This window comes from Octopus bimaculoides, chromosome 18 (genome assembly GCF_001194135.2).
Source record: "Octopus bimaculoides isolate UCB-OBI-ISO-001 chromosome 18, ASM119413v2, whole genome shotgun sequence".
NCBI lineage: Eukaryota > Metazoa > Mollusca > Cephalopoda > Octopoda > Octopodidae > Octopus > Octopus bimaculoides.
Window position 1 is genome coordinate 20,481,024 of NC_068998.1, and position 15,724 is coordinate 20,496,747.

At 37.3% G+C, this 15,724-nt stretch overlaps 1 protein-coding gene across 1 annotated transcript in view; it reads left to right on the plus strand.

Moving 5' to 3' along the window:
• The first annotated feature begins 2,940 nt into the window (after positions 1 to 2,940).
• The window catches only part of LOC106869924 (CTD small phosphatase-like protein 2-B), a 68,655-nt gene continuing 55,871 nt past the window's right edge, over positions 2,941 to 15,724 (plus strand). The window contains exons 1-2 of the mRNA XM_052974547.1: positions 2,941 to 3,194; positions 6,245 to 6,299. The gene's annotated coding sequence lies outside the window, so the exon portion shown is untranslated. The remainder of the gene's footprint in view (positions 3,195 to 6,244; positions 6,300 to 15,724) is intronic.

The window sequence follows — 15,724 nt, forward strand, 5'->3', positions numbered from 1 at the left end:
GTAGAAATCATGTCAGAGCAGAGATTGGAGCCTGGTGCAACTCTCTGGATTGTCAGCTCCTGTTGAACTGTCCAACCCATGCCAGTATGGAGAACAAACGCGAAATGGTGGTGATGGTGATGAATCCTTCTTATGGGTTGCCACTCTATTTCTAAACCTAAGTCTTGGGTAAAAAAAAGCAAAAAACACTTGCCCAAGCTGCCACTCAATACAATTGCACCCCAGAAACTTATGACTGCTAAGTGAACTTGTCCTGTTCATACACAGTATATATTTTATAAAATCAGATGTCTCATACTTGTCTTCAGGTACCTTATTCCTGGATATGTACATAGTACCAGATGAGGAGCCATTATTTCTAAACTGAGATTATTCAACAGATGACCAGTAACAACAATCTGAAATGAAACCAATCTTAACGTCATCTTCAGATATTAAATATTTTATCATTTACATCCTCATTGTCTAAAAAATTATAATCTTATTAACTATTGCATTAACAAAAATATTGTTTGGTTTTCTTAGCTACTTACTATCTTCATTGCAAGGATTATACATTAGTCCTCTTAAACTTCATTAGTATAATGTGAGTATTGAGCATTGTATGGTAATGGTGAGTGTATTTTATAAAATATGTAGGTACAGGTACAGCTGTGTGGTTAAGTTTGCTTTCCAACCGCATGGTTTCAGGTTCAGTCTCACTTTGTGGCTCCTTGAGCAAATGTCTTGTACTATATCCCTGAGGGGATTTGGAAGATGGAAACTGAGAGAACCTCACCATCATTTGACGTCCATCTTCCATGCATGCATATATATATAGAGAATATTCATGTGTATATGTGACTATATGTATGTGTGTGTGTGTGTATATATATATATATATATATATATATATGTATATATGTATGTATGTACATATGTATGTGTGTATGTATATATATATGCATGTATGTTTGTATATATGTATATATATGTATGTATGTATATATATATATGTATGTATATATGTATGTGTATATACGTATATATATATAGTTCAAATTTATAGAAAGACAAAAGACAAAGCCAGGTGTTGGAACAACAAGCAGGTGTATTAGTTTAACACTTGGGAAAAATAGCAAAGTCTTTTACTTTTTGAGCCAACGCTCTTCGGCAGAAAGGAAGGAACTAGAGGAAATAAATGGGGAGAATGAAAAATAACAGAGAAAAACTGTGTAGAGTTCACTGGTTCAACATGGCACTGTGTGTGTGTGTATATCTGTGTGTGTGAGACTATATATCTCTGAGTATATAGATAGATAGATGGATATATTTAGATGTGTGTATGTGTGTTACACACAAACACAAACAAACCCAAAGTGTTTATAAATAGTGCAGAAAATGTGCAGAATAAGTAGATATAAATAGTGCAGAAGTATTTGTCTAGCATACCTTATTTAAATAAGTACTTTTGTTAAACTTAAGAACACACAGCCTGACATAGACAGGATGGTCTGACAAACTGTTTGTAAGACCAATATTGCAGGTATGTCTTGCTTTCACTATGATAATTGTGCGTTTGATTAGTTAATAACAAACTTTGTTTTTATTAATCATTGTGACTAAATAGAAATTTATAAACCAGCTTTTTTGAGACTAATCGTTTTGATTGAATAAGAAAATTATTGCCTATATATTGCTTATGTAGATGTACTTGCATTAGTCACTAAGCCAGCAGGGAGCTTTGACGGAGTTTGAAAAGCCGATGGTCAGTTTTATTACAGAATCATTAGTGATACATCCTTCAAAATGAAGAACTACATATAATGTATTGTGACATTAGAGTATCATATGAAATGTCGTGCAGTATTTATTATAGGTCCTTGCATTCTGAGTTCTAATCCTATTAATGTCAGGTTTTCCTTTCGTTCGTCTGGAGTTGAAAAATAAGTATACTAGTTTAGGGCTGTTTGACTGATAGAATTGTTAAAGCATCATTCTGCATTTTCAGTTCAGATCTTGCTGAGGCCTTCTTGGATGGTAGATTTAACCCTTTAACATTTAGATAATTTTGTCAAATGTCATACTTATTTTATTCACATTGTTTTGAATTAATCATGTATTATCTTGTAGCTTCAAGATTTTGATGATTGTCATTTACTTTTAGAATGAGATTGTTGGGTTGATGTGATTGGTTTAAACATAAAACAGGTAGAATATTTGGGTTGGATATGGTCAGTTTAAGGCACATAGCTCAGTAGTTAAGAGTGTTGGGCTCACAATCATGAGATAGTGTGTTCATTTCCAGGACTGGAGTGTGTGTTGTGTTCTTGAGCCAGACATTTTATTTCATGTTGCTCCAGTTCACTCATCTGCAGAAATGAGCTGTGACATCACTGGTGCCAAGCTACATCAGTCTTTGCATTTATCTTGGATAACATTAATGGTGTGGAGAAGGGAGGCTGTATGCATGAATTACTGCTAGTTTTCCATAAACAATCTTGCCCAGACTTGTGCCTCAGAGGGGAACTTTCTAGGTGCAATCCCATGGTCATTCATGACTGAAAGGGGTTTTTTAGATGCTAAAGAGTTAACCTTGTGCTCAGTTTAACACTGCACCTGACTCTTGGGTGCCTTTAATGAAGTTCACTCATTTGCAAGCATTTAAGCTTGGTTTCCAGTTTGGTGAGACTTTGCTCCGTCTTTTGCCATAGTAAAGTGTTATGGACATTGCCTTTCTTCCTGATTAAATGATAAAACAAGATGGGTGGTGTGAATCACAGCAGGAAATTCACTGGGTCAGTTCAAGTTAGCAAATTATGGAAGACATTTAACAAAAGAGGTAGAAGAGATAAGATAGAAAAAAGGCCAAAAGAAAAAAAAAAAAGCAAACATCTAGCCAATGACAATGACAAGTAAGAAAGCAAAGCATTTAGTGAGGGGTAAATTTTTATTGTTTTTAACCCTAGGTAAACTATGATTGAACAGAACTGATCAAACTTTTGGCAGCAATCTTACAGGCCCTACCAACACACACATAATAGGATGCCAGTGAGAATCAAATGTCATCATTTCATCAAGCTGTGCCCAACAGTTTGGCTTATTAAGCCGAGAAGTTCATCTAATGTTTAGATCCATTTTTTTTTACAGATTAGAGAGAGGTGGTTGAGGGATATTTAGCCAAGTGATTCACAGGTCCACACTGACTATTGCAGGTACTGCTTCATTAGTTTATTATTGATAGTGTTTTTTTCTGAATGATATCTCTTATGCCAGCTGCTCAATCAGACTTGATTAGGATCCGCTTAACAATAACAACTACTTTACTATTTAATCCTGCTGTTTTAAGATAGGTTCTATATAAATCTTGTGTATCAATTTGTATTATTTATTTAGTTCTTATCTCTGCTTTTACATCATAAATGAAAAAAGAAGTAAGAACATTAAATAAGTGCAAGCACGGCTATGTGATTAAGAAGCTTGCTTTGCAACCGTACCGTTTCAGGTTCAGTCCCACTGCATGGGACCTTGAGCAAGTGTCTTCTACTATGGTGCCAGGCCAGCCAATGCCTTGTTAGTGAATTTGGTTGATGGAAACTGTGGAAGCCCATCGTATGTATTTCTGTGTGTATGATCATGCTCTTCCCATTTCATAACAATTATTGCTTTGTTTATATCCCTGTAACTTAGTGGTTTGTCAATAGAGACTGATAGAGTAAGTACCAAACTTCAAAAATAATTACTGGGATCCATCTGTTTGACTAAAAGCCTTGAAAGTGCCCCAACATGGCTGCAATCCAATGACTGAAACGAGTAAAAGATAGAAGATTTGGACAATGAGTATTCCAGTTGTTCATCGAATTATAGCATAAGTGGCTGAATATTCCACAGATACTCATATCGTTAACATAATCTTCAGGCAGAATCAGCCTGTCAAAGGGTGTGATATGGTTTCTCAGTTTTGTTGATAAAGCTTTGGTTGATCCCCAGGCTTTGATAAAAGCCACTTGCTCAAAGTGCCACACAGGGTAATTGAACTTGGGATCTCGTGATGATAAAAGTAAATTTTTTAACCTCTCTCTCTCTCTCTCTCTCTCTTATTGCTTTTGAAGATTCTCATGACTCAGTCGCCATCCAATTCCATTATTATGAATTCGAATTGGGAACTTGAGTCATAGTGAAACTTTCATTTGCTGATTACGTAACCATGGATGCCACCCCTATGGATGCATTTCAGTTACTCTTTTGCTGGGGCTTGGTGATTTTGACCAGTAAATTGTGATTACTATTTGCCTATGCTACCCTGTGTACTCCTACTACAAAAGGAGTAGTATGTCATCTTTTTACTTCTGTGTTCAATGTAACAATGATACTGCTTTCTGTTTCTTTTGTGCATTAGCCGATCTTTATTCCTGTTGTACAAAATGCAGGTTATTTACAAGCTTTTTTACATTGTGAATAGAAATCTGAACAAGGTCAACTTTGCCTTTCATTCTTCCAGAGACAACCGCATAAAAGTACCAGTCAAGTACTAGGATCAACTTAAGAGTTTTTCTAATTCATAGCAGATGTAAATGGAATTAAAATAGAAAACAAAAATTCCATACAATGTAAACAGTTGTAATTCTACTTCTGAAGTAGGGTAGTGAGTTGGGGTTGGAGATGGAGTGAAATTTGGGATAGGTGTGACATTCATTCTGACCTTCTTGGCAAGTTGTTAAGTAGATAATTAACGAGAAGTTTCCAACTTAGTCTTTACTTGTTTTAAATATGACATCATCACACATTATCTGCTTGTATGTTTGTCTGTGCATATGTGTTTGTGTCTGTCTGTGCATGTATCTGTCACTATCTATGTATGTAAGTGTATATATATATATATATACATATATATATATATCTTTTATCTTTTACCTGTTTCAGTCATTAGACTGCGACCATGCTGGGACACCTGCCTTGAAGAATTTTTAGTTGAATTTATTGACTCCAGTACTTATTTTTTCAAAGCCTGGTACTTATTCTATCAGTCTCTTTTTGCTGAACCACTAAGTTATGGAGGCATAAATACACCAGCACTGGTTGTCAAGTGGTGGTGGGGGACTAACACACAACACACAATGGTCTTTTTTCAGTTTCTGTCAACCAAATTCACTCCCAAGGCTCTGATTGACCTGAGACTATAGTAGAAGACACTTGCCTAAGGGAGCTTCGCACAGTCTTCTAACTTGACAGCTCCTGTCAAATCGTCCAACCCATGCCAGCATAGAAAGAGGACTTAAATGATGATGTATGTATGTATGTGTATAATGTCTATAAACTATGTGTGTACTTCTATTTTACTTCTATACAATTGATGTGTTGTGTGAGACAGATTGACAGACAGATACCAACACAGAAAGAATGGGGCGTGTGTAGATGGGTGAGAAACATCAAAAGAACAGATTCAAACACTGTCACCTGCCTGGTTATGTGTGTGCTATTCTTCTGACCTATTCTATTCATCTGACCTATTCTATTCATTTTGCCTGAGTAAGTCTCCATTGAAAAATGGACACCACTCCTACTTCACACAAAAGTGTTTGCTTTGTAACATTGTACCTCTCTTCATTCAGAACACCTCCTCCTACTCCCCACCCCCACCCCCACACACATTAAGCAGAAGTAAAATAGGTGCATGTGTACATATAAATATACTTGCTTTGGATATTCATAGAAGCTTTTCATAAAGCATTGGACTATTGGTGGCCTGGTAAAGCTGAAAATCTACATGCATGCAGGCATGGCTCTATGGTTAAGAAGTTTACTTCCCAACCATATATGGTTTCAGTTTTAGTCCCACTGTGTGGCACCTTGAGTTAGTGTTTTCCACTACAGTCCTGGGCTGACCATAGCCTTGCGAGTGGATTTCGTAGATGGAAATTGTGGTGAAAGCCTGTCAATGGATGTTAAATGATGATGATGATGATGATGATGATGATATGTATATGTGTGTATATATGGCTTAGTGGTTAGGGTGTTGCACTCGTGATTGCGAGATCGTGGGTTCGATTCCCAGACCAGGCATTTATCACCCTATGTCGTTGAAAGGATGAAAGGCAAAGTTGACCTTGGTAGAAGTTAATGATAATAAAAATAATAGTAGTAGTAGTAGTAGTAGTAGTAGTAGTAGAAGAAGAAGAAAACAGTGAGAATGTAGATAAACTAACTGTAAAGAAACAAAGGTTATCAGAACTAGCTAATGTCTTGTGTTTTTGTTTGCTTTTAGTTTGTTTATCCTGCCCAGAAGATAACTCCGAACGTTTTAGATTCCTCACAGAAAAGTAAGAATTTATTTTTATGTTTGTTTTGTTGCTAAGTGGGATCTCCCTTGGTTCCCAGCATGTCTGGTTCTGAGAAATGTCAAAGGGACTGTCAGCCACTCAGTGTAGAATGCAAATATTGCAGGAGGGAGACTTCCCTTGAGCAACCCTAATTATTTTGGGTCTTCCTATTGATTGATGCTTACATCTTTTGCTAGTATAGATTATTAAAACAAACACAGGCACACATGTAACTGTGTGCACACAAATGCACGCACGCACACACACACACACACACACACACACATTTTAGCTCATAATTTCCTTTGTCCTCCATCCCCCTCTAGATCATCCTATGAGGGCTTTATTCTCATTCGATGCAGCAACAGCTGGCTGGAAGAAGCCTCATGGCAAGTCCTGCACCAAATGGCTTGTCGTGATTGGCGAAGATCTCCAGAGGCTCAACGTCACCTCTGAGGATGTAGAGGGGTTGGCACAGGACCACCAGCAATGGAGAGTGCTGGTAGACATGGTCAGCTCTTTACATGATGAAGTCTCTGGGATCACTAACCTGAGATGACCCCAGCTCCGTCATGCCAAGCAAGCAACAACAGAGTAGTTTCTAAAAGGGTCTATTCATATTTTTCAGCGTGGCCTCAGTTGTTTCAGTAAAGCAAGTTTTTGCTAAGCCTCATCAAAAAAGTTCTCTGTTTTTTGAAAGCCTAATTTCTGTGATGAAGTTTAGTGAACATTTGCATTGTGGAGGCAATTGTAGATATGATATAAGAATATAACTAAACTAGCGCATGGCCATGTGGTAAGAAGTTTGCATCCCAGCTGTATGGTTCCAGGTTCAGTCCCATTGCATGGTACCTTGAGTTTGTGTCTTTTACTATAACCCCAGGCCTACCAAAGCGTTGTGAGTAGATTTAGAAGATGGAAGTTGAAAGAAGCCTATTGTGTGTGTTATTGTCTCTTTGCTTTGACATTGTGTAATAGTTGTAAATAAGTGTTACTGTCATGCAGCATGCAAGCAATGTCCTCTAATTCCAATTTTCTGAGACATATCATTTGGTCATAGAGAAATATTACCTTACTTGGAAACAGGTGAGGGCTAGTAAAAGGAAATGCTCCAGTTATGGAAAATGAAGCTCAACAAATTCTGTCCAAACCATGTGAGCATGGAAAAGTGATTGTTAAATAAAGATGATATAGCATCATCATCATCATATGTCTGTTTTCCCTGCTGGTGTGGGTTGGACAGCTTGACAGGAACTGACAAAGCCAGGGGCTGCACCAGGTTCCATAGTCTGTTTTGACTTGGTTTCTATGGTTGGATGCTCTTCCTAATGCCAGCCACTTTACAGAGTGTACTGGGTGCTTTTTATATGGTACCAGCACCAGTGCTTTTTATGTGACGCCAGCACCCACACCAATACGTTGTGTGTGTGTGTGTGTATATATATATATATATATATATATGTATGTATACACATATCAAGCTACCTCACAGTTTCTATCTTTTGAATTCATCTCCAAAAGTATTGGTGAGTTCAAGGCTGTAACAGAAGATATGTGCCTGAGGCATTTTGTTAGTGTGGCTGAATCTGGAGCCACAAGATTTGCAAAGAGAACTTCTTTGCTGCACAGCTATACCTGTTTCCATATCTGCAAATAACTTTCAGAATAACTCCTTTGTATATTTCATTCTTTATTAATGTCTTGTATTCACACTGTGTGTATGTGTGTGTGATATTCTATAACTAGAGGTGCATGCCAGCATGGGAAATGGATGTTAAATGGTGATGATGATGGTGATAATGTGCACGTATGTGTGTGTGTGTTTGTCATCATCAGTCGTTACCGTTTTCATGCCCACTTTTTGATGCTTGCATAGATGAGATGAAATCCATTGAGGTAGAAGGGTTGAAAATCGGTGAATGGTGGCGGGGGGATAGTCAATAATGCATATCAATTGGCAGTTACAGGAGGATGAGGAGCAATATGATAGAGAGAATGAAAGATGGTGTGTGGGTGGGTAGGTTGCAAGGCTGTGAGTGGAAATATGTAGTGCATGGGGAGAGAGCAAGAGACATGATGATGCGGGCAAATCAACAGGAAGTGATTCAGGGAAGAGGGGGAGATAATTTGGTAGCATTGAAGGGGTGGGGGGGTTATCAATGTAAAATGTGAATGAAGAGAGACAATGCCAATGTGTAATCCTTGTAACCAACTGCTTCCTGGAATATATTCTTTTATTCTTTTACTTGTTTCAGTCATTAGACTATGGCCATGCTGGAGCACTGCCTTTATGCTTAACATCTATTTCAGTGTATTAGTTTAATATTTTACCTGTTTGTCTCGGATCAACCCTGATTCAGCAGATTTATGGTAAAAAGCTTTTCAGCTGTTACCATCCTTTTTCTTTTTATTGTGTTCCCGACATAGTGTATCAAGGAATACATTATTTAATGTCTTTCATTTTTTTGAAGATGATAGGGTGTGCTTTAAGAGACATTTAGGTGCTATTTCTAGCTGATCAGTAGACTGCATAGAGGCTCCCTTGTTGACTTGTTATGTGATTATGTTGTCAGCTGCATATGTAGCTGTGGTCATGTGATACCTTTGTTTCCATGTTAGCCTGTGTACAAGTATTGTTAGTAATAGTAAAATTGTGTAGTAAAGAAGGAATGTTTGATTGTGAGCAGAAAAACCATATCATGGCATTATATGATTTCCCATTCAGTTACCAGAATCTCAGACGAAACACAATTAAAATGAGATTTTAATTTAAAATAGACAAAAAAAAAAAAAAGTTTAAAATTTTCTTTTTTCTCTTCATATTGTGATAATGCTCCTGTTTCAGTTTTAACTTCTGCTTGTTAATTCTGTTTGAAAACTATTGTATTAAAAGCAATGTTTACTTTCAAATGTTCCATTGGATTTTGGATAATATCTGTCTGCGATATTTCAAATAGTGAAATACTGATGCTGCAAAATGTTAAATTGCTGGGACACAACTTCTGGAAGATGCATTTTATTGTTTCTATTCCTCTTGAAGCCTACAAAAGAATTTAAACTCAGCATATCAGCTGTCAAAACCCTTGCCAATTAATTAATTCATTAATTGTACAATTTCCATTTGCTTACAACAGTGAACTTGGTACCATGGTACCTTTTTACAGCAGTGTCTCATAGTACCTATTTATAGCACTCATGGTACCTTTTTACAGCAGTGGCTCATGATACCTATTTAGAACACCCATGGTACCTTTTTACAGCAGTGTCTCATAGTACCTATTTAACAGTGTCTTGTGATACCTATTTACAGCAATGTCTCATAGTACCTATTTATAGCAGTGTTTCATGGTACCTATTTATAGCACTCATGGTACCTTTTTACAGCAGTGGCTCATGGTACCTACTTAGAACACCCATGGTATCTTTTGACAGCAGTGTCTCATGGTACCTATTTAAGGCACTCACAGTACTTATTTAAAGCACTCACAGTATCTACTTAGAGCACTCACAGTGCCTTTTTAGTGTAGTGTCTTATGATACCTATTTACAGAAGTGTCTCACAGTACATATTTACAGCAGTGTCTCATGCTACCTATTTAGAGCACTCATGGTACCTTTTTACAGCACTGCCTCAAGATACTTATTTACAGCAGCATTTCCATGGTACATGTTATAGCAGTTTCCAATTGTGTTACTGTAACACCTTAGGGCAGCAGTTCTCAGCCTAAGGTCCATTGACAACAAGGGTTCAAAAAGGTTTTACTAGGGGTCTGTGATCTGTGTTCCAAATTTCAAAAGGTTACACTCAGTTATGTATATCTTTCAATGTCGAGATGAAATTTGGAAAATGCTTTTGTTGTTAATAAGAACTGATATATTGATAGATCCTTCAAAAGCCTGTGGTCTCAGAAGATTCATTTAAATAAGGATCCATAGTAGTGAAAAAGATGGGAACCACTGCCCTAAGATGTTGTAGACAGTAATTGGGATGTTGCAAGGTTTGAATTTTCAATTACATAATGGCCACAAAATGTCAATAACAGTGTTGTTGTATGCTACAGGCAGAAGGAGATAGAGCGACTGGTTCAGAGAAACTGACTTACAGTCCTGACTAGAAGCTAAATAAAGTGGTTGGTGATGAGATATGAATACTTTGCAGTATCTGGTTACATTGCTATATGTCCCGAGTTCAAATTCTTCCCAGGTCCACTTTACCTTTCATCCTTCTAGTGTCGATAAAATAAGTTCTAGAGTCATTATAATTGTTGATAATATCTGAAAATAGTTAATGGTAAGGAAAATAGTTTGATCTATTGTGATTTAACTTAGCTTCGTTTCTGTTACTTTAGAAACAAAACCTTATTGATACTGGTGGTTTATGGAACTACACATTGGTAAAATAAGAAGTTTATCATAATCATAATCATCATCTTTCTTTCTAGCATTATTATTTTATCTTTTATTTTTTACTTGTTTCAGTCACTGGACTGTGGTCATGCTGGAGCACCACCTTGAAGGATTTTTTTAGTCTAACAAATTGACTCTCGTACTTATTTTTTTTGTTTTTATGCCTGGTACTTATTCTATCAGTCTCTTTTGCTGAACCACTAAGTTACGGGGACATAAACACACCAACACCAGTTGTCAAGTTGTGGTGGAAGGGACAAACACAAAGGCATGTGCACACACACACACGACAGTCTTCTTTCAGTTTCCATCTACTAAATCCACTCACAAGGCTTTTGTCAGCATACAGCTATAGAAGACACTTGCCAAAGGTGCCATGCAATGGGACGGAACCTAGAACCATGTGTTTGCGAAGTAAGCTTCTTACCACACAGCTACGCCTGTGCCTATTGTGTTTATTTTCATTTTTATCGTCATTTTATATCTGCTCTTCTATGTTGGTTTGAGTTGGATGGGTCTTGATGTTGTAATTCAGTTCTTATTTGGAATTTTTGCCCTCCTAGATGGGCCGGAGGACCACATCTTGCTTGTATGTTCGATTTTTGGTATGTTTTCTATAGTTAGATAATCTTTGTATTGCCAACTTCTTTATGGAGTAAATTGAGTGAATTTTAATGTGGCACCACCACTAGAAAAGAGTGTCTTATCCTATGCAACTTGAAAGAGTCCTCACTACTTTACATTGTCTCCAGATTAGAAATATTTGAACTCAGATTATAGATATATGAAACTAAATACTTATGAGGGGTTCTGAAAAGTTCCTGGCTTTGGGTAAAAGAAAATACAGGAGAATCATTTATGATTTTAATCAACATATTCCCCTCTCAGATTCACACACTTATTGTAGCAGTCCTTCAGTTTTTTAAGAACTCAGAAGGTTGGGCCTCTAGTCAGGCCTTTCGCAACACCCTTAAAACCTGGAATTCTTCAGTACCCTCATGTATAAGGGAACTTGTATGGAGCTCTATCAATTCTTTTTATGTAACATTTCACTTCAGATGATTGTAGATTTTTGCATCACTTTCTATATATTGTGAAGATGTCTTGCACAATTGCATACTTGTATGGAACAGCTTTACTCCATTCCAAGTTTGGTGAAGCTCTTAATATTGAGAGATTTGCAAATAAATGAGTTTACTGGGTATGAGACAAGCATAGTTAGTATGTTTCTGATAATCCTCAGTTTGTTGAATCACTCTTAATAGAATTGGCAGAACTGCAGATAATTGAGTTTATTGGCACCAGACAAGCAGCTAAGGGGTTGGTAGTTCATATTCTTGTCACTACTAGCATGTTATGTTAGTAACTAAAGACAAATTATGAGAAAAGCATAAGATCAACAAAAAAAAAAAAATCTACATAAATTAGAAGCAGTTACACACAATCTAACAGGTTCAAAATGCAGCACATGCATAGGGCAAATTTAATTATCAAACTCTTCCCTGAACTTTCCTGTTATATAACTAACTAGGACTGTCATATTTATTCAACTACAGTGCATTCTCAGATTTAATACCACTTCCACTTTTTGTATGTAGATATCATACGCTAGGGTATAATGCTACCCATTAATTTTTATCTTGATATTTTGTAAGGTTGTTGAATTGGTACGCTAGGGTATAATGCTACCCATTAATTTTTATCTTGATGTTTTGTAAGGTTGTTGAATTGGTATTAGAAAATTGTTGACTCCATCTCTAACTCTTCAATTTATGGTACCAATTTATGGTCCTTTGACTACAACTCTATTTCTTCTATTTGTATTTAGACAAATCATGTAATACATAACTAATGCAAATCAACAGGTTACTTACCTTTCTGATCTGTTTAAAATTTGGGCTTATGTGGTATGCCAGTGTGGCTTCTTTTGATATTATTTATGAAAGAACTTCTAAGACAAAACTTATGGATTGAAAAAAATGGGCCTTTACTTTATAGCCTTTATCAAAATGCTTTAAATTAAAAAGATATAAAAATAATAGACTATAAAAATGGCATGTAAGAAACTTTGTTGACCAGTTCATAAATGAAATGCACCCAGTGAAACTTAACAAATGACTAATTTAAAAGAAATAAACTGAATTAGATACATAACCTTCCTTTTTGAAATTAACACATTGTTTCAGTATAAAATTTACATTCATTGAAATAAAATTTATACAAGATTTATTAAAGAAACATTGTATCTGTTAAATAAAAATCCCAATTGAAAATTTACTAAAATCATGTTAGAAATACATTTACTTCTTCTAAACCTTCTTCGAAAGAAGTCTTTAAATCTGATTTGATTGTTTTCAAATTAGAACCTGTGGAATTAGAAATTTTGATACATTGTATCATTACATTTTATATTTTGTCAGTTGGGGGTCAGCAAACTGGTAGAACTATGAGCACACTGTACAGAATGCTTAACAGCATTTCATCTGTCTTTATGTTCTGAGCTCAAATTCCGTTGAGTTTGACTTTGCCTTTCATTCTTTCAGGGTCGATGTCAAGTATTGGGATCAATGTAATTGACTTCCCCTGCCCCTCAAAAGCTGCTGTCTACTGCCAAAATTTGAAACCAATATTTAGTCAGTTGTGAGTTGGTGCAGTTTTACCAATTTCAACTCTGATCCCACCAATCCCAATAATTGTTGATGACTCTAACTACACAGCCTTGATATTTTATATTAAATTTATACATGTGAAGGTACATGGCTTAGTGGTTAGGGTGTTGTCCTCATGATTGCAAGATTGTGATGCATTAGGTTCTTGAGCAAAACAGTTTGTTTCGCATTCCTCCAGTTCACTTGGCTTAAATGGGTAACCCTACAATGGACTAGTATTCCATTCAGGAGGGGATGTTGGCCTGCCCATTTAACTGGGTGGTGATGGTGGTGGTGGTGGCATCATTTGAAAGCTACAACAATGCAAGGAAGTGCAGTGTGACCAGCAGGGTATAACAACATCTGATTGTCTGGTACTGTGTAAATTTGGTACATTATATATCCTCTTTTTTAAGATGGTAAAGTGAATGATTTAAGAAAGATTAAGCTGTTTTCCTATCAAATGAATCAATCTCATAGAGGCTACTCTTATTGGTTTATTGTTTAACCTCGAGTAAGTTCCAGCTGCAACCATCCATCTTTATGTATATCTGGGACAGCATTATCCAATGTGTCCTTTCCTTCTTTAGACAGTATAGCATGTGTAAGTTAAATGAAATTTGGCTGTGGATTCTAGCAGTTGGTGTGACTGTGTAGAGGCTCCAAAACTGTTTAGCCACCATGCAGATAGCCCTTATCGAACAGCACGGTGAAAGACATGCCAGCCATGACTACCCTGTTTCTTTTCTATATGCAGGGAATTCAGGACTACATATGGGCTTTTTCTAAGACAGTGATGTGTGACTTAAGCAAGATTTAGCTATTGTTGCTAACAGATGGAGCAACTGCATTGCAGTTCCTTATTAGGTTCCACAAGACTGTGTAGGGTTGAGAAGGCCTTAGCATACGACAACCTTTCTAGTACTTTTCCTGACAACGTTTCTGTTACTGACACCAATAAAATGTACTCAGTACACTCTGTGGAGTAGTTGTTGGTATTAGAAAGAACATCTTCCTAATAGAAACTATGCCGAAAAAATGGTATATTTGGGTGAGACATCTCCTGACCTGTCTAATGCTGATGGAGACTGTAAATCTGAATAAGAAAACAACATGAACCATGCTGACCTGTCTAAACTACATCAGCATGGAAAGTAGACATAAAATGATGATGATGATGATGATGATGCATGCTTCTGAATTGGTAGAATTTAAAGATTCATTATTTTTCTCAGCGCACTTGCACCTGAACAAGTCCTTGTGCACTTACCGTTCGTTCTTGGTACTAAAAAAAAAGTTCTTTCTTCCTTGCTTCTGTTCTGTGTTGTTGCTCGACATGCTAGAAACAGCAACCAAACCTCCCTCCCTCCCTCTCCCCCCCCCCGTCCATGTTGCTAAGGATACAGTTAGTGTAGTGTTAAGTGGTCGCATGCTCTCCCCCACCCCCAAAACTCATGGTAGTCACAGACTTTTAACATCTTAGATTATAGGTCCATCTGGTCGAAGCTGGGGGGGGGGGGGCTAAACTACAACAAAAACAATAACAAATCCTGAGATTCTTTTAACTTGGGAAGGATTGCTTTACTTCTTTAATTTGGTGGCGCTCTCTCCCTCTCTCATATTTCATCCTCTCTCCTTTTCTCTTTCCTATGCTCCCTTAATTTTCCCTGTTCTTCCCTATCTCTCCTATATCTTCCTTGCCCCCTCTGTCTGTCTCTCCCTCTCTCTACTTTCCCACATCTCATCCTCTCCCTCTCTCTTTCCTTTGCTCCCTCCACTTTCTGTGTTGTTCATTCCTATCTCTGTCTCTCCCTCACTCATCTCTTTCTTGCTCTCCCATCTCGCTCTCTCTCTCTCTCTCTCTCTCTCTGTCTCTGTCTCTGTCTCTCTCATTGATTCTTTTTGTAAATTACTCCACGTTTTACCTCTTGTCTCTCCAGTCACCTCTGTTCTGTCTATCCAGTGAGGGTTGGGGTCCCTCCCTCCCTCTCTCCCTCCCCCTCTCAGCCACATAGCCAGCCATATGTGTTTCTCCAGTTTCCTCATTAACAACAGTTTTTCGCTGACAGTTTCTGTCATCATTGATCATATTGTAAATAGATTTCAGCTTTTTACCTCTTTCTATGTGGACACCTTCTGGTAGTCTACGCTGCTGCTGCTGCTCGTAGTGATGTTGCTATCAACATTAGAGTGGTGGTGGTGATGGTGGTAGCTGTGGTAGTGGTGGTGGTGATAGCTGTGGTAGTGGTGATGGTGGTAGCTGTGGTAGTGGTGATGGTGGTAGCTGTGGTAGTGGTGATGGTGGTAGCTGTGGTAGTGGTGGTGGTGATAGCTGTGGTAGTGGTGATGGTGGTAGCTGTGGTAGTGGTG